Here is an 18,449-nt window from a genome sequence, read left to right as displayed (position 1 = left end):
CACCAGGATATGCTATCATGTTAGCTTTCATTACATTTGCAGCAAGATATCTGGGACAGGCTGGCCACATAGTTTAATGGCGGATACTGCATAAGGTGCTTAGCTTCTTTTTACCTTCTGTTGTGCAGGGAATGGCTGGGATAGGGTTACTGTAAATATTTCACTGGAGGGCCAAGCAGGGCAGTGGGATTGATGATCGGTCATATTTACTTAATGCTTACCTTCAGCTTCAGAAGCTTGGCTGCCGGTTTGTATTTACCGCCTGTCCAGCCCTGCTGTCTTCTTGTATCATCTGTGCACCTATAGATTTTCTCACAACATTCTTTTTCAGAGCTCCAGCTTCTGCTGAGCATTAGCCTAGGCAAAATAGGCCACAACAAAGATGCTGTTGTATGGATGCTTCAGAGATCAATGGAATGTGATTTTTTTTTTAAAAGAAGGAAGAGAAGCAAAGAAGGCAGGAGATTATAATGGGAATGGACAAGAAGAAGAGGTAAAGGGCAAGCCTATTATCAGTTTCTTCAGATGTACTTGTTAGAATATAATGATGGGAATGAGCAAGAATGGTACGCAAACTATCAAGGCCTAAACGTATTGATTGTTCTGCATTAATTTGCCCCATAAAAATTGATTGTCGAACTCTGGATTGACACTGAACAGGTCTCTGGGATAACAGAATGTCCCGTGTATCCATTGATTGTGATTTGTGTGGTAATGCGTGTTGTGATCTGTTCATTGCCCAACAGAGGCTGAACATGTATCTTTGGTACAAATATTTTGTCTGCAAGTGTAATATTTGCTTTCCACGGTATGTGGATATGCAACTTTGAAATTCACTTTCTCAAAAGATTAATCTCATCAGGAAAATGGAACAGCTCGAGTTGACACAAAAATTGACATGAGAAATGACAGAAATGGAAAGAGAATACTAAAAAGAGCACTGCCAGAATTAATTTCTGGAAAAAATACCAAAAGGGTTTATCCTTTTTTGTTTTTTTGTTTTTTAAGGAAAATTATTTTCCAGCATTCATCCGCCTCTTACAAAAACAATCTGATTATCGGTAATAACAGCCTCTAGCTGCTTACTGTCGTTCTCTGCTCATTCATGGAATCCCTTCAGCAGAGGATTCAAGCAAGATGAATTTTATAAAATGACTGCAGTATTTGCCCTGAATAGGAATGAAGAATTCTACTCCCTTCTGTATACAAGATGGTTTTCTGCTTCACTGGCACCTAGGAGGCAGCACTTCTCCAGGTGCTTGAAAGCCTTGAAGATAATTACAGGAGGGATACAGGTCGGCATTAGCTTCTGTTTATTCTCTCTCAGGAAGAACGGAATTAGGAAACACAATTGATTTTTTTTTATTGGCTTGCAGAGGAAGGATTTGCATAGACTCATGCACACACACACAAACAAACACAAACCAGAGTTCTGTAAACAAAACTGTCCTGCACCAGACAGGGCTGACCAAAGACTGCCTGAGGCAGGAAGTGTGAACATTTGCCATTGTTTTCTTTTTATCCTTTCTTGTTTATATGGAGCAAATAGTGTAGTAATTCCACTGATGGTGTATTGTCTGAAAAGGACTTGAGAAGCCAAGTTGTAGGGGTTTAATACAGGCTTGGATCCAGAGTTCTTTGGGCCTTGGTCAATGAAATTACGTTTGTGCTTAGGTGACAAGAAGAGTTGATAGAAAGCAGTGGGAAACTGATGGGGGGGAGCAACGGGGGACACACGCTGAAGGTGTGGCTTATTCCAACTCTTCTCACCTAGCCCTGGCTGCTTTGCTCTCCTTTGCCTTGCTCCACTGTGGTGTTAATCCCAGGGGCATGGGGTGGTCATTTGACCAGTTCCCCAACCTGGTGAATGACCAGCCTCCATGCCGGGGCTTAATGCCACAGCAAAGCGAGTGAGAATAAGGCAGCTGGAGTTGGGCAAGGAGAGTGGGAATGAGTTTTCTGTGCCCCGCACCCCACCAGGATGGGCTGACACTAGAGAAGGGGGGGATAGTGTGTGTGTGTGGGCGGGGGGCAAACTGGTGCATTCATTCATTCATTCATTCATTCAGTTTCTATACCGCCCTTCCAAAAATGGCTCAGGGTGGTTTACACAGAGAAATAACAAATAAATAAGATGGATCCCTGTCCCCAACGGGCTCACAATCTAAAAAGAAACATAAGATAAATACCAGTAACAGCCACTTGAGGGATGCTGTGCTGGGGGTGGATAGGGCCAGTTACTCTCTCCCTGCTAAATAAAGAGAATCACCACGTTAAAAGGTGCCTCTTTGCCAGGTTAGCGGGAGTAACATAAAGCTGTGGGTCTACCTGCTTTACCTCCTCAGCCTCCACCTAAAAGTATTCACCTAAAAGAGCATGGACTCTGTAATGTTCTAAGCTGTCGGGTTTGAAAGGGGCATGGTTGTTTCATAGCTGATAGCTGCGAAGAGAAGGTTCCATCTTGCGTAATAGAGTCATGCTATCAGAGTGCTGATAATCTGCTGGGGGGAGGAAAAACCAGATTCATTCCTGTCACCTTCTAAGAGATTGGTGCTGTGACTCCCTCTAGCAGCAGTACTATCATATCGTTAATCTGTTAGGTAGGTTGAAGGAGTTGCTTGAACTGTCTGAGATAACTGACTTGTATATTATGACAGGCATTCAGAAAGAAACCAGTTTGGTGGAGATCGTAGCACCTGAGCAAGGGCAGCTTGGAAACGACTTAATGAGGGACTCGCCCACTTCAGTGGCACTACTGTCAGAGTAGGAGAGCTGGTCTTGTGGCAACAAGCATAAATTGTCCCCTTTGCTAAGCAGGGACTGCCCTGGTTTGCATTTGAATGGGAGACTGCATGTGAGCACTGTAAAATATTCCCCTCCAGGGATGGGGCTGCTCTGGGAAGAATATCTACATGCTTGCATGCAGATGGTTCAAAGTCCCTCCCCCCGGCATCTCCAAGATAGGGCTGGGAGTGACTCCTGTCTGCAAACTTGTAGAAGCCGCTGCCAGTCTGGGTAGACAATACTGAGCTAGATGGACCAATGGTCTGACTCGGTAGAAGGCAGCCTCCTATGTTCCTAAAAGGGTGGCTATTGGACCTTATCACTATGGCAGCTACCAGTTTTTGCTCCATCAGTCTTTGATGATTTGGACCATGATCTGACACACATAGGAATCAGTGATCCACCTGCCATATTTTGTGACTGGACCCCATTGTGGACAGTGCTCAAATACACCACTGTATACTGCCTGGGAATCAAATAATGAGCCCATGGATAGGAAGAATATCTTATCCACTCAGGGATTTATAATCGTGTGAACCCCTGGGAATCCCTCCAACCCAAGTTACTCAAACAGAATAACCCAAGTTCTGTAACCCTGCTCTTTACTCAGGTAGGAGCAAAGGAGAGTTCTTCCATCTTTTTGTTTTAGTCATGAGGGTGCATTTTTAGCAGCTCCTGAGAACCCCTGCTAACTTGGCAAAGAGGCACCTTTTAACGTGGTGATTCTCTGGCCCTCTCCACCCTCAGCACAGTACCCCCAGTGACTGTTGCCGGTGTCTATCTTATGTTTCTTTTTAGATGGTGAACCCTTTGGAGACAGGCATCCATCATATTTATGTATTATTTCTCTGTGTAAACTGCCCTGAGCCATTTTTGGAAGGGTGGTATAGAAATTGAATAAATAAATAAATAAATAAATAAAATAAAATAACCAGCAGCTATGTAAACAACAGAGAGCTATGGCTACAGAGACTGCCATCCATGAATGTGCTGCTCTGCAAAGAACACTCTTTGATCCTCAGCAGGTCTGCACCAACCTCCTGCCCCTTCATGGACAATCAGAGGACAGCTAAGGGTTTGCCAGTCTACTCAGTGCAGTGCATGCTGGGAAGACTGACTCTGTCCTCAGGGCATTTTCTAGTGTTTCAGCTCCGAATTTCAACAGTGGAGGCCTGTGCTGGTTTAATGACCTGTGCAATGGACTTGGTGACCCCGCAAAAGGCTCTGCTCATCTGACACTATTAGGGTATGAGATCTTTACCCCCAATCCACCCCTTATGGTCATTCAAAAGGGCTGTATGTGAGATGCTCAAAATATCTCTGTGTTTCCATTTTTCATTTCTTTCTCGGGGGGGGGAGCAGTCATGGAAGGGGGATGCAGCTAGGGACCATGGTGTGCAGAGAGGGGGGATTAACTCTTCCCCAACCATGATCCCAATGCAAATCCCAGACTGTAAAGGACTTAAAAGGTCGTAAACAGTAGCTTGAATTTGGCCTAGAATCTAATGATTCTATCTGCATCCCACCTCCATGGCTGCTTTTTTTAAAAGTATGAGGTAAATTTATTTATTCCAGTTTTTCAGTTTGTAAGGTTTCTAGCATTATAATTTGTGTCTTCTGAGCCATGTCTATGGATTACAGCTCTTGAAAAATATTTCCTAGTTTTTCTCTACAGAAAGAGAGGAGCATTTAAATCAACACAGAATATCAAGGGGTGTGGGGAAAGCAGTTCTAATATCTGAAAGTTTTTGTGGTGTGTGGACAGCGAGGCCACATTTATTTATTTATGTATTTACTTAATTTCTATACTGCCTGAATCTGAAGGCTCAAGGAGAAACCATTATTTATTAACTCAAGCATTTTTTCACAGTGTGTGAACAGTTAGGGTTAAGGAAAGCAACATAACAACACATATGTAAAACCTGATGTAATCCTATTCTTCATGGATAACCCTGACCCTTCCAAAAGAACATAGGTCCTGCTGATAGTCCTGGCAGCAAATCTCACGAATGCAGCTTCAGAGACCTGGAAAGAAACAGGGAGACTGGGAAGGACAGCCAAATAGTTGCATTTGTTTTCTTCTTAGCCGCTCTGACTTGTCCAATGCAAAGACCTTGAGTTTGAGTGCAAGATAATTGAAGAGTTCAGAATACACAAATAGAATGACAATTTAATAACCTAAATCTGTAAAAATTGGCTTGCTGGTAAGCATGTCCAAATAAGAGGGTTCATTCTGCCAATGACTGTAAACCAGAATCCTTATGGGAGAAGTTAGGCATTTGCCGTCTTATCCTCTGTACAGTTCCTGGCTAGGTTCTGTTTCGGTCCTGCCAAATATGCTATAAATTGAACATGAAACTTTGGCCTTTTGGAAACCCATAAGCAAACTTACATAGATTCAGAAAGCCAGAATCTTATCCTAAGATACAACAAGAAGATGTGTTCTGTAAGAAAAATCCTGCTTTGGGAAGAGAAAGAGTATCCCCAGCTTCCACACATACCCACTTTGACCATTTCTTCCTTTTAATTCATCATTTGCAGATAATCTCAGTTCTAGGTATTGCAGATGGATAGTAGATTGAAAAAATCAGCCTTGGAGAGGAGACAATTTAATTAACACTAAAAATCAAGGGCTATGAAAAAGTTAGTTGTAACAGTTGGCGGTATGTAGACAGCTAAACCTTAAGACACTATCCACATTGTTGAGAGAGAGAGAGAGAGAGAGAGAGAGCACAATAAAACTCAGCACATTGATGAAGGGTCAGAAGAGACTAAGAAGAATAAAGTACGTGCTGGACTACATAAAATTCAAAAAATTTTAACTGCTAGCCTTTCAAGACTATGAAAAAGTAGTAGTAGTTTAACAGTTTGGAGGCACAAGGCGGCCAGGCCATTGTATATCACGCACATGTGTAAAAAAGCGCAGTAAATCTCAGTGTAGTCACAAGGGGTCAATGATTAACAGTAAAAACATGTGTGCTGAACTATATGAGTTAAAACCCTAAGCACCAGAACGTAGATTGCTTAAAAAAAACAAAAACCATAAGCACCAGAACATACTTGCTTTTTTTAATTAGTAAAAAGAGCAGTTAAAAAAACAGTCATCACTGTGAAAGGTCATTAACGAGGTTATGATATATAGATATAGATAGATAATATCAATCTCTCCTTGCCTGGCAATTGTCCATTTCTTCAATGTGATAAGTAATATGTGTCCCTCTGTATATAATTTCTCCACCTTTCAGTGGTGTCAGGAAAAATAGAAATCAGTAAATAAGAATCCCATGATAGAAGGGACATCCCATAAGGACATGAAATGTATCACCAGTACAGTTCAGAGGTTGGTTGGTTGGTTTGTTTAACATATTTGTATACCACCAAAATGCAAGTCAAACAATGTTGAACAACAAGTATAGTTAAGATGGGAGGTAGGAGTTGTAGTCATATTGCTTCTCCTAGCATATTATGAGGCCATTCACAGGATTGATCCTAGGGTGGGCAGGGGGGAGACAGGTTGGAACCTACCTTCCTTCAGATGAGCAGTCCTCTTCTGTGTGCTGTCCGGCTCAGGTGCACACATGATCCACGCTGCTCTGAGCCGCGCAGGAGTATGGAGTTTGGGGAAATGAGTTCTAGCCTTCAGGAATCCCTTAGTGCGCTGTGTGAGCAATGCGTTGCATTGGGGGATTCCTCATGTGAGTCGGGTTGTTGGGGTGTGTACTTGTGCCCTTAAACCCTGGCTAAAGTCTGGGGTAAAACGTAGGGTTAGGCGAGAGGGCAGCACCAGGATTGAGCTCAATCCTGATGCTACACATGAGTGGCCTAACCCAGGCTGGGCTGCTCTAACCTGAGATAGGCACCTTGTGTGAATAGGCTTAGAGGTTATTCTCATGATGGCGAAAAACCGGGCTAAAGGAGCCCAGCCCAGTTTTCCCCCATCGTGAGAACCACCGGGCTTACGGGCAAGCCCGGTGGTTCTCTGGCGGCTAGCCCACCAAAGAAGCCCTCCTCTTAACCCAGGTTACTGGAACGAGTGGGTTAGTGGAACGAGTGCTCCGATAACCCAGGTTTTCTGGTCGTGTGCCACCGCAGTGTTGAAACAAGTCTCCTGGTCCTGGGGGTCTCCCCAGGATGACCCACGCACTTGCACAGGGCATCCTAGGACTTCCGGGGGCCAGGTGGCCCCCAATCCCTGCTGCCCCAACCAGTTCTGTGACGGAGCCGGTAATCGTGTGGGCAGCTCGGCATTCATCTCCAGGGAGGGGTAAGTTAACCCGTCCTCCCTGCAGACCTGCCGGAAGCTCTCCACACCGATCGTGAGAAGAGCTTCTTAGAATGTCATAAAAGTTTGGGTATTACAATAAGTACTGCATGTGCAAATAAACTTCAGGAAGGCAATTGCCCTGATTTTTCCTCCTCACGCAACCCGCCCAAAGCATCCAAGGGTTGGGGGATGTCCAGAAGCAGATAAGATGGTGTGCAAGGAAGGGGCAACAAAGGAAAAAGGAAGTTTCTGAAAACAGAGTGGAAGTACCATCCTGGAGTGGCCAAATTTCAGAAATCCCCCTCTGCTGCCCATCCCACCCCTTCCAGGGCGCCCCTTACCCTCAGGAGAGGCATTGAGGGATCAAGGGGTGCTGTCGCAAATAGGGCACAGGGAAGTTGCCTTCTATTAGCTTCTTAGGAGAAAACTCTTTGACTAAGACCCACTAAGATAGACAGATAAGAATGAAAAGACTGAAGTCCTTCATTCCTAATGCATATTGAGGCTAACTCCTCAAGATACACAGAATTTACATATGAAACAAGGCAGTTGGACTCTGCTCATCTTTGACACATACTCAAAGATGATGACTGAAATGGTTTGCCCTAAAACTCAATGGGAATACAGAATCTAGTCTTATCCTATACAGCTGTCTTTTTTATTTCTCTCGGCTACCTCTTCCAGCTGTTTGATCTCTATTGTTACCTTAAAAGCTTCTTGTTTCCCTCCAGCCAGCCCTTCGCCTAGTGCTAGTTTTATCTTCCACAACATCTGGCTAGCACAGAGAACAACTAATGATAGGATTATTGCTGAGACAGCATGGTTCCAGGATTTCTTAGTCTATCTCAAGTAAGGAGTGTCACATCAAAATATGATTGACCTGGGGAGGTAGAATGCTGTGCTTAAAAACATGGGCTCCTTTCCCAGTTGGAGGGGCATGGCAGGAGTTCAGAAATACAGAGATAAGCAACACATTTCATGCCAGACCACAAGAGTAAACCTAGGAAAACTGAGAAGAGAGTGGAGTGAGTTTACATCTGATTTTTCCTTTTGCTGCCACACTGGATTGCGTGTCTCCCCAGGATGCATGCAGCCCAAGCAGACACAGTGACAGGAGCCTAGAGCAATCATCTGATGTGAGAATCCCCGAATGCCCTGCTGGATCAGGCCCAAGGCCCATCTAGTCGAGCATCATCCTGTTTCACACAGTGACCACCAGATGCTGCTGGGAAGGCCACAGGCAGGATCTGAGAGCATGCCCACTCAATTGCTGTTGCTCCCCTGCAACTGGTACTCAGAGGCATCTTGCTGCTGAGGCTGGAGGTGGCCTATAGTCCTCCGACTAGCAGCCATTGACAGACCTCTCTTCCATGAAGTTATCCAAATGCATCTTAAAACCATCCAGGTTGTTGGCAGTCTGCACTCCCAGCAACGTTTGAAGGATCATCTGAGAAGGGGAAGTTTCTCAGCCTCCCCCACCGCCGCCCTCCTGAAAGAGAGAGGATGTGGCCAAATCTCTTGTCCTCACCAAGCCTGCTCTTCTGTTCTATTCTGTCCCCTTGCCTTCTCACATTAGAGAGAGTACAAAATCAGATACTAACAACTCCAAAACTTGTACACTCACTGTTTATTTACATGAGTATCCATCTATAACTGCTTGGTACTACTATCCTCATGTCCTCCTACCCACCAGTCACTGAGTAATTCCAACCAACCAATGATTATTCCTTCATGATGGCCCCATTCTCATTTCCCTAAAACCCATCTTAAAAAGAGCAACATTTCAGATGGACTCTTTCATCGGTTGAGAATACAGACCAAGTAATAATAGTGTACTTTTAACCGCTTGCTAAGCCGACCCGTTTGTCTTGTGCTTGGGAAGATTTTCTTCATCTCCTGGCATAACAATTCAGATAACAGGCTTGCCAAGTGCTGGCTATGTCTGTTTAGATCCCAAATCAGCTCTCAGTTCTGTATGCCTTCTTTCTCCACACGCTAGTTGGCAGCCAGATTTGCTTCGTGCTGAATAAAAGTTGTGGGGTTTCTGAGCAAAGATGTTCTCTTGCAATTAGGCCCGACACCGTAAACTACAAATCTGGGACCAGGCCAGCCGGGTTTTGCATAATTCTGTAAAGTGTGTTTGTGGAGGTGGGGGGCAGGTGACAGCAATTTAGGAGGGGCCAAGCTCCCTCTTCTGACTCAGGAGGCTGATATGTCCTCAGGCTCTCCTTTCCTCATTCCATTATTTATGTCTCACAAGCCCTGTTCAGTCGCTAACTCCACACACATCTGAAGCGCAAGGAAGAGAAGCAGTGAAGCACCTGTTCATGTCAGCATTCCCTCAGGCCATGCCCCTGATTCTCTCGCCTGCCTGCTATCTGTGCCCTTGTCCTCTGTACATTCAGTTGAACATGTGAAAAGGGCCTCTATGCTTATACAGATGTACACACATAGAGGCTTCCATGCTCTTTGAAACCCTGCAGAGCTATACCTGCCAAAAGTCCATTTCGCACATTCAGCTACATGCAGAGATTGGGAGCATGGCCAGTTGACATGGTTCCCCTCCCCACTCCACGGGTCTAGGAATGGCGTGGAAGGGAACAACTGGATGGGGCCTAGCAAACAGGATATATACAGCAGGTATAACGGTCAAAATTCTGGACTGTACAGAAATACAGCAATTTCTGTTTTTATTTTCCCAAGAGGCTGCAAATGCGATTGGAAATTAGGGTCCTTGTTGGAGCATATCACACCTCCATTAAAAGGTTTTTGCAGCTTCACTGGGCAAATCGACCCCTCCAACCCATGAAGAAGCATGAGAAGTGCAGATGATAAATAATTGAGTTACTAAAAAGGTGCCAGAGCCACCTTAAGTGGCGCAGCGGGGAAATGCTTGACTAACAAGCAGAAGGTTGCCGGTTCGAATCCCCACTGCTACTATATCGGGCAGCAGCTATATAGGAAGATGCTGAAAGGCATCATCTCAAACTGTGTGGGAGGAGGCAATGGTAAACCCCGCCTGTATTCTACCAAAGAAAACCACAGGGCTCTGTGGTCTCCCGGAGTCAAAATTGACTTGACAACACACTTTACCTTTAAGAAGGTGCTAAAGAGGAGGAGAGCTTCAAAAATGTATCAGATGTACCACTGCTACCACTCCATGCCACTACCCAGCTGCTACTCCATGCCATACATCATGCAGAGGAGAGCTGATCTTGTGGTAGCAAGTGTGAATTGTCCCCTTTGCTAAGCAGGGTCTACCCTGGTTCACATTTGAATGGGAGACTGCATGTGAACACTGTAGTTATTTATCCTTTACTTTCAGTGGACCTTTTCTACCTGTGTGAGCACTGTAAGATCTTCTCCTTAGGGGATGGGACCACTCTGGGGAGAGCATCTGCTTGCTTGCATGCAGAAGGTTCCAAGTCCCCTCCCTGGCATCTCCAAGACAGGGCTGAGAGAGACTCCTGCCTGCAACCTTGGAGAAGCCGCTACCAGTCAGTATGGACAATACTGAGCTAGATGGACCAATGCTCTGCCTCGATATAAGGCAGCTTCCTATGTTCCTATGAATTGCAAAGATTTAGGGTCCCCACTCCCTTAATTCACAAGTCTAGTAATTCCCACACATCTCTGCTAACCACTGGTTAGTAACCACTTATCTGATATTTTTAAAAAAGAAACCACCCCACCCCTTCAGGAGTATCAAATGTGCTTGGTTTACTCTACTCCCGGGTGTGGGAGATTCATGTCATGATAGCCAGGATTTAGAGTTTCTCTGGGGGGCGGGGTGGAGAGAGATTCTCTTTGCTGGGGCAGTAATGCCCAAAGAATCAGTAATGAGCGCCCCATAAGACCCTGAAGCATGAGGGTGAAGACAGGAGTCATCTCTCAAGAAGACTTCCAAGCATAACGCTGCACAAGGAGAGTGTTTCATGTAGGAGTGTCCAGAAACTGGAAAGGAGCCGCCAGTGAAGGAAGATGGGGAAAGTAAGCTGTGGTGGGAAAGTGCTTTTTGCTTCATTAACACTTGTCACTTTTCATATGACAAAAGGGGAGCTCTCCAAAGCAAGCCTCCCTAAGCACAGTCTCGACTCCCGCCCTGTTCCAAGGTCGTGAACAGGGGCGTAGCTAGGGGAGAGAGGGCCCGTGTTCAACCCTCTCTCTGGTGGCCCCTCAGAGTGAGAGAGATAATCAAGAAAACAGGGAGAGATGGAGCTAGGGGGGCAGTGGAGCTGCGGGGCCCTCAGGAGCTAGGGGCCCGGGTTCTTTGAGCCCTTTCGCTCAAATATTGCTACACCCCTGGTCACCAAGACTAGACAAAGGATCTTTCAGAAGACAATACAAATATATCTCAGCTGGCAGGGCAGTTGCAGACTGGAGGGCCGGCAGAGAAAAGGGAGGTGGCTGTAAATCTTGCTTAACAGCACAGTCCCCGTCCACACATGGCTAGCATCCGTATGCGAGAGGACTGCGACCCCCCTTCCAGGGGGTGTCATTAGTAGTGGGGCATGAGGCCCCAGTGAATTGCTGATAGTCTCGAATGTCATCCGCCACCCGCTCCCCACTCCATGACCTCTTCCAGAGGTCATGTTAGGCACCTGCACAGAGCATGGGAGAGAGTTCCCAGCCTCACCTAGATCTCTGCTACTTCCACCTTCATAGGTGTTTCATTATTTTATCAAAGACTTTAAAAACATATGTAATTCTTAATTATTGTAATTATTATTATAATATTATTAATTATTGTAATTATTAATTATTGGTGGGGGGTATAATTGAGTTTAAATCTCAAGTGGGGAAGGCTGTGGGCTCAGGACCTGGATATTTTAGGAACCCAGCAACTTCCCTGCAACCTCCCATAACGTATTTATTTATATATTTGTTTGTTGGTTGGTTAGCTTAATGTATTCATATACTGTCCAAAACCTGCATCTCTGGGTGGTGTGCAATAAAAACAATACAAATTAAAATTTAAAATGATTAAAACAATATAATCATTTCAAACCCCACACGAAAAACTATCAACACTATAAATCTAATTAAAGGCCTGAGTGAACAAATGTTTCTTCAGTGCCTTTTTAAAAGTTGCAAGAAATGGGGAGGCTCTTATTTCAACAGAGAGCACATTCCAAAGCCCAGGGGCAGCAACAGAGAAGGCCCGTCTCTGAGTAGCCACCAGGCACACCGGTGGGAACTGTAGACAAACCTCTCCAGATGATATCAATGGGCGATGGGGCTAACGGCGAAGAAAACATTTTCTTAAATACCCAGGGCCTAAGCTGTCTAGGGCTTTATAGGTAATAACCAGCACCTTGCATTTTGCCCAGAAACTTATCGGCAGCCAGTGTAGTTCTTACAACAAAGGAGTAATAGAGTCTCTCTGTACTATGGACAACATGTTTGTAGACGTGTCACGGGTACCTACAGATTGTGCCTCTCATTAATAGTGTTGTCTTAGCTGCTGCACACTGCATATTCAATTACATGTCATCAAGCTGTGCCCAACTAGACAGTAGCCCCAATCCACATCATTCCCCGCCCCCTCATAAAGACCAGAGGAGAGATAATACCGATTAGCATTCGATGCATACAGACCTGCATGTGAAATGCATGGAAGGAGAGCTGGTCTTGTGGTAACAAGCATGCCTTGTCCCCTTTGTGCCCAGCTAGACAACCAGGTCCACCCTGGTTTGCATTTGATTCAGAGACTACATGTGTGAGCACTGTAAGGAATTCCCCCTAGGGGATGGGGCTGCTCTGGGAAGGGCATATGCATGCTTGCATAAAGAAGGTTCCAAGTCCCCTCCATGGCATCTCCAAGATAGGGCTGAGATAGACTCCTGCCTGCGACCTTGGAGAACCCTCTGCCAGTCTGTGTAGACAATACTGAGCTAGTTGGACCAATGGTCTGACTTGGAATAATGCAGCTTCCTATGTTCCTATGCCCACTTCACATAATGGTTTGAGCAGAGTGGGGGAGAGGGAGATGTGTACCTCTTTCACCACTGTGCAAATTGTAGCACTTGTGTAGTAAGTGTATAAAACAGGCCCATAGCAGCTGGCTTGTTTGCTCAGGCTAGACTTGTGCATGGATGCAGATAGTAACATACATGACACTGACTGGGAGTATTGGAGGTTTATTCAGTACATTAAACTCCCTCCTTTACTCCATGGAACCAAGGCCAGGAGATCTTCTCAAAGCAACCTTGTGATGCAGGTTAGACCCAGTGTTACCTCTAAGGAGTGTGCATGCTCACAAGTTTTTCAGTGTCTGCTCAGTTAATTTTGGATCCCATTCATGTTGACTCAAGAAGGCCCCACTCTGAATACATAGGTGCACATGCTGCCTTGATGCTGCCACCCAGAGCAAAACAAATACCGCATCCAGATGCAGGGGGAAATAGAGGGAACACTGGTTAGACCTTGAATCCCCATATGTTGTTGGACTACAACTCCCACCACCACCAGCCACTATGACCTTCTACCATTAGCTAAGGATGGGTTAGAGTTGTCTGTCCCATCATCCAACTTAAGGTTGGGAATGCTTGGGTTAGATTAAATCACTTGTCCAAGTTACCCAATGAGCTCTATATTTGTAGACAGGATGTGAACACAGGTCTCTTGGATCCAAATTCAGTGCAATGTCCACTGTGCCACAATGGCACACTGCTCCAGACTGTGGAAGGGCCAGGGAAGTCTCTCCACTTGGGCAACGATGGTCACAAAGGCTATGACGTCATGTGGACTTTTTCCTTCTCTGCTCTGTTTTGATGAGTTGCCAAGAAATAGGCAGAAGTCTAACCCGATCCTTTTACCGCCAACTGTGTCTTGCTGTTGTGCCCCACTAGTGATGCAGGGCCATACAACACGATAAACAAGTGTCAAGATTATGTCTTTGCAGATGCAAAGTTTAGTCACTTAGGCCAGTGGAAGCAGCTTTTTCAAATTATCTCCAGACATTTTGCCAGGCTGCCTGTCTCTCTCTAGATAAAAGCAAACAGTGTAGAATAATTTATAGGTAGAGGCCAATTTACTTGCAAAGACACAGCAGGCTGTTCCCTCTTTTTTCCCCTTGTTAAATACAAAATGCTTTGTGCCATAAGTGAAGCAGAGCATTGTGTTCAAAAAGGGCTTTTCTTTTAATTAATTTGGCCTTATTAATCTTTCCAGTGAGGCAGGCCAGTTGCTATCATAAAGAAGAGCAGTCCTTCCAAAGGCAGTTCTTTCCTATTAAATACAAGGGGGTCATCTTGAATTTGAGTCTTCTTTCTTTTGCGTAAAAACTGGTATAACCTGTATTTAATCTCTGTCTTTTAAGGCATCGTCTTGATTTCAGAGTCATCTTCTATTTGGGTAAATACAGTAGTTCTAGAAGGGTGTGATCTTAGTGGAGAATTCATGGGGACATCCCAAGAGTGGAAATTCTTAATCTATTTGGCACTGGTCAGGACAAGGCACATCCAGCAGCTCCACCTCTCTTCGACCTTGAGATGATACCTGCCTCATCTGCGTCAGGCCAGTGCGGCAAACCTCCCTAGGAAATGAGCTTTCATGCTTACCTCCTTAGCACACACCACATCTTTAATTTTTCCCCCTGTTTTCCTTGGTTTACGTAGTAACTACCTTGACAAATGTGGCCTTGAGGGAAGGTGAATCAAGATACCAGCTGCTCTGTTCCATAGCAACCTCCTCCTAGAGATGGAACACAGCTTAATATCAGTCCTGGAGGTGATCATCTGTTCCTCTCGGCCCAGTGGAGTGAAAATGGCATAGTGGTGACCATCTGGAGGAAGATTGTCTGCGATAGCAGCACTCACCATTTTTATAAGAGAAGAGGCGAGATTCACTCATTCACTAGGTGAGCACTTCATCATCACGGACTCAGAGCTGATGCTGGAGAACACACTAAAGCGTCAAGCTAGAGCAGGACGCTGGAACACATTTGTTTAGCAGTGCTGAGCAAATTGCACCTGTGCTTTGCGTGCTGCACTGCTCTGCCATCTGCTTCCAAATGTGTTTGCTTTAGTTAGAAAAGAGCCTTTTGTGGCCTCTGTGCCCGATGCCGCATCACTCGCAGGTTTTGAGGAATGAGGTCACCTGTGTTAGTTCAGTCAACAGACCTTTTCACTCTACGAGACTGTTGGACAAATGGTAAAGTGGCCTATGCCTTAAGAACTTGATGGTCCTGTACTTTCACCCTGTCCCTGTTCTGTTTCCACCAATCGATGCTGGTGCTTGGTTAGGATGTTTCTTTCAGACCCAATGTTGAATTCAGATTTCATAGTCCTATTAGTACTTTTTGAAGGACTTTGTGGCATCACTAAAACAAACAAATAATTCTCTGTGCTGATTGTGGTGTTAGTAAAAGGAATAATATGCACCCTAATTGTTAGTTAGCACCAAGTTAGCACCACTGCTAACTTGGCAAAGAGGCACCTTTTAACGTGGTGATCCTCTTTATTTAGCAGGGGGAGAATAACTGGCCCTATCCACCCCCAGCACAGTACCTCCAGTGACTGTTGCTGGTGTCTATCTTGTGTTTCTTTTTAGATTGTGAGCCCTTTGGGGACAGGGATCCATCGTATTTGTGTATTATTTCTCTGTGTAAACCGTCCTGAGCCATTTTTGGAAGGGCGGTATAGAAAACAGATAAATAAATTAATATAAATATAAATATAATGATGATGATGATGATGATGATGATAATAATCTGCCACACAATACACCAGATATAACTGTAGTTGAGAAGAAAGAAAAACAAGTTAAAATAATCGACATAGCAATACCAGGGGAAAGCAGAATAGAAGAAAAAGAAATAGAAAAAATCACCAAATACAAAGATCTACAAATTGAAATTGAAAGGCTGTGGCAGAAAAAGACCCAAATAATTCCAGTGGTAATTGGCGCCCTGGGTGCAGTTCCAAAAGACCTTGAAGAGCACCTCAACGCCATAGGGGCCACAGAAATCACCATCAGCCAATTACAAAAAGCAGCTTTACTGGGAACAGCCTATATTCTGCGACGATATCTATAACAACTGACAATAAAATTCTGGCATCCAAGGTCCTTGGAAAGGACTCGATGTCTGGATAAAACAAACCAGTCAATAACACCTGTCTGACTGTGTAAATAAATAAATAAATAAATAATAATAAAAAATTTGAGATCTATCAAGTGTTTAAAAAATTAAACTTTTGATTTTTGAAAAGGAAACATGCTGCACAGTAATATCCGTGTGTCACAAACTTTGTTAAGGATACCTTGTAGCAAACAGAAAAGCAAAACCTCTGTTCAAAGAATTTGCAGGCCAAAGCTAGAAAAAAAGTGCAAAACTTGGCAAAGGAGTATGTACCGTATTTCTCCAAATAGAAGATGATTCTGAATTGTTGTGATCTCTAGTATCAACAAACTTGGAAAAACCTAGTCTTGAATTCAGGTAAATACAGTGATTCTATTTCCAGGATCTGTAGAAAGCGGGCTAAGGGAACCTAGCCTGCTTTCTACTGACAGTCACCGGGCTTGCGGGTGAGCCCAGTGGTTCCAAGGCTGCTAGCCCACTTAATTCCCCCTCCTGTTAAAATGAGGTTAACGGAGAGAGCACTCCGTTAACAGTGGCGACACACAAGTAGACTTCCGAGCGGGAAGCTGCAGCCAGCCTCCCGGCCTCTGGGGTCTCTCCAGAATGCCCCACGCAGTTGCACGGGGCATCCTGGAACTTCTGGGGGCCGGGTGCCCCCCAATCCAGCATGGTGTAGTGGTTAGAGTGCTGGGCTAGGACCGGGGAGACCCGAGTTCAAATCCCCATTCAGCCATAAAACTAGCTGGGTGACTCTGGGCCAGTCACTTCTCTCTCAGCCTAACCTACTTCACAGGGTTGTTGTGAAAGAGACAATCAAGTATGTAGTACACCGCTCTGGGCTCCTTGGAGGAAGAGCGGGATATAAATGTAATAATAATAATAATAATAATCCCCACAGCCTCCACCAGCTCTGTGACTGAGCCAGCAGTTGTGTGGGCAGCCGATCTGGCCACCCAGGGCTTGGAGACTGCTTGCCTGCAGGGAGTTCTTCTCACCAATTGTGAGAAGAGCTTCTCTATGTATGTATTTAATAGGGATGTGTATGAACCGAGGTTTGTGCACTGGTTTGGAGTGGTGAGCGGGATCTTGTTTTTATAAGAGAGCAGGCCCTTGCCTGCTCCCTGCTGCCACATGTAGCTTCCTGCTGTAGTGGCGCTTGTCCCAAGAACCCGCACACAGTGCTGGAATGCACATCACATCTGCGCATGTGCGAGTGTCATTTGCACGATCAGCACGGTGTGACGGCAACACATGTGAGTTCTTGGGACAAGCATTGTGGAGAGCAGGTAAGGGCTGTCCTTGGGGGGAAAAAATCCCACTCCCCAAACCCTTCCCCGTGGCACTGAACTGGTTCAGATCTCGTCCGAACCGGTTCTGCATCAAACCAGTGCACAGACCTCTGTTTGTGCATATCCCTAGTATATGTACAACCCCTGCTAACTGAGCTAAGAGGCACCTTTTAAAAGTGGTGATTTTCTTTATTTAACAGGGGGAGAGCAACTGGTCCTTTCCAGCCTCAGCATAATATCCCTCCAGTGGCTGTTGCTGGTGTCTTTTATGTTTCTTTTTTTAGATTGTGAGCCCTTTGGGAACAAGGAGCTGTATTTATTTTCATACACACACACACACACACACACACACTCTCTCTCTCTCTCTCTCTGTTTTGGGGACTTTTGTTGAAAAGTGTTATATAAATATTCGTACTATTCGTATTCGTAGTATTTAACAAGCTTTACTGGTAAGAACTAATCTGCCTACTTTCTTTTCACTATAATCTTAATCAATAATTACTCTCTTCACAAGTTAGCCCCCTTGCGCCTCAAACGTTCATGTGTCTGTTATCTTGAATCGGTGTGGATGACATCATTACAAACTACATCATTGAAGTGTCCCTATGTGCAATTCACTACAACTGTACTAAATTTGGTTCAAATTGGTTAGACGATCCACAAGTTACCTACTTATGCCTCAAATGAGTACATGTCTGCCATTTTGAATTGGGGTGAAAGACATCATCACAAACTACACCATTGAGGTGTCCCTGTGTGTCCTTACAACTGTACCTGTTTTGGTTCATATTGGTCCAGGCATTGTGAAATTGATAGGGACACACATACAGAGGTGGATTCTGGTGCTCCTGCACAGCCTAACCCTGCTTTTAAGCCTGGTCTTTAGCCAAGGTTAAAGGCGCTAGCTTGCCCTTAACCACAGTACCAGGGTTGTGTAGATGCTCAGGCTGCTTGCAAGAACAGCCTGTGTGTGTGTGTGTGTGTGTGTGTGTGTGTGTGTGTGTGTGTATCCACACAAACCACCTAACCC

General features: G+C 44.9%; 1 protein-coding gene across 6 annotated transcripts in view; it reads left to right on the top strand.

Annotated features, from left to right (window-relative positions):
• The window catches only part of FLRT2 (fibronectin leucine rich transmembrane protein 2), a 110,595-nt gene that overhangs the window by 68,834 nt on the left and 23,312 nt on the right, over positions 1–18,449 (top strand). The window contains exon 1 of one of the 6 annotated variants that reach the window (XM_053283541.1): positions 414–493. The exons of the other annotated variants lie outside the window; for them this stretch is intronic. The gene's annotated coding sequence lies outside the window, so the exon portion shown is untranslated. Of the gene's footprint in view, positions 1–413; positions 494–18,449 lie in introns of those variants that run through there. 6 annotated transcript variants of the gene reach the window in all.

Source organism: Hemicordylus capensis, chromosome 1 (assembly GCF_027244095.1).
Source record: "Hemicordylus capensis ecotype Gifberg chromosome 1, rHemCap1.1.pri, whole genome shotgun sequence".
Classification (NCBI taxonomy): domain Eukaryota; kingdom Metazoa; phylum Chordata; class Lepidosauria; order Squamata; family Cordylidae; genus Hemicordylus; species Hemicordylus capensis.
Note: the sequence above shows the minus strand (reverse complement) of the source record. Positions and strands in the feature narration are given on the sequence as shown.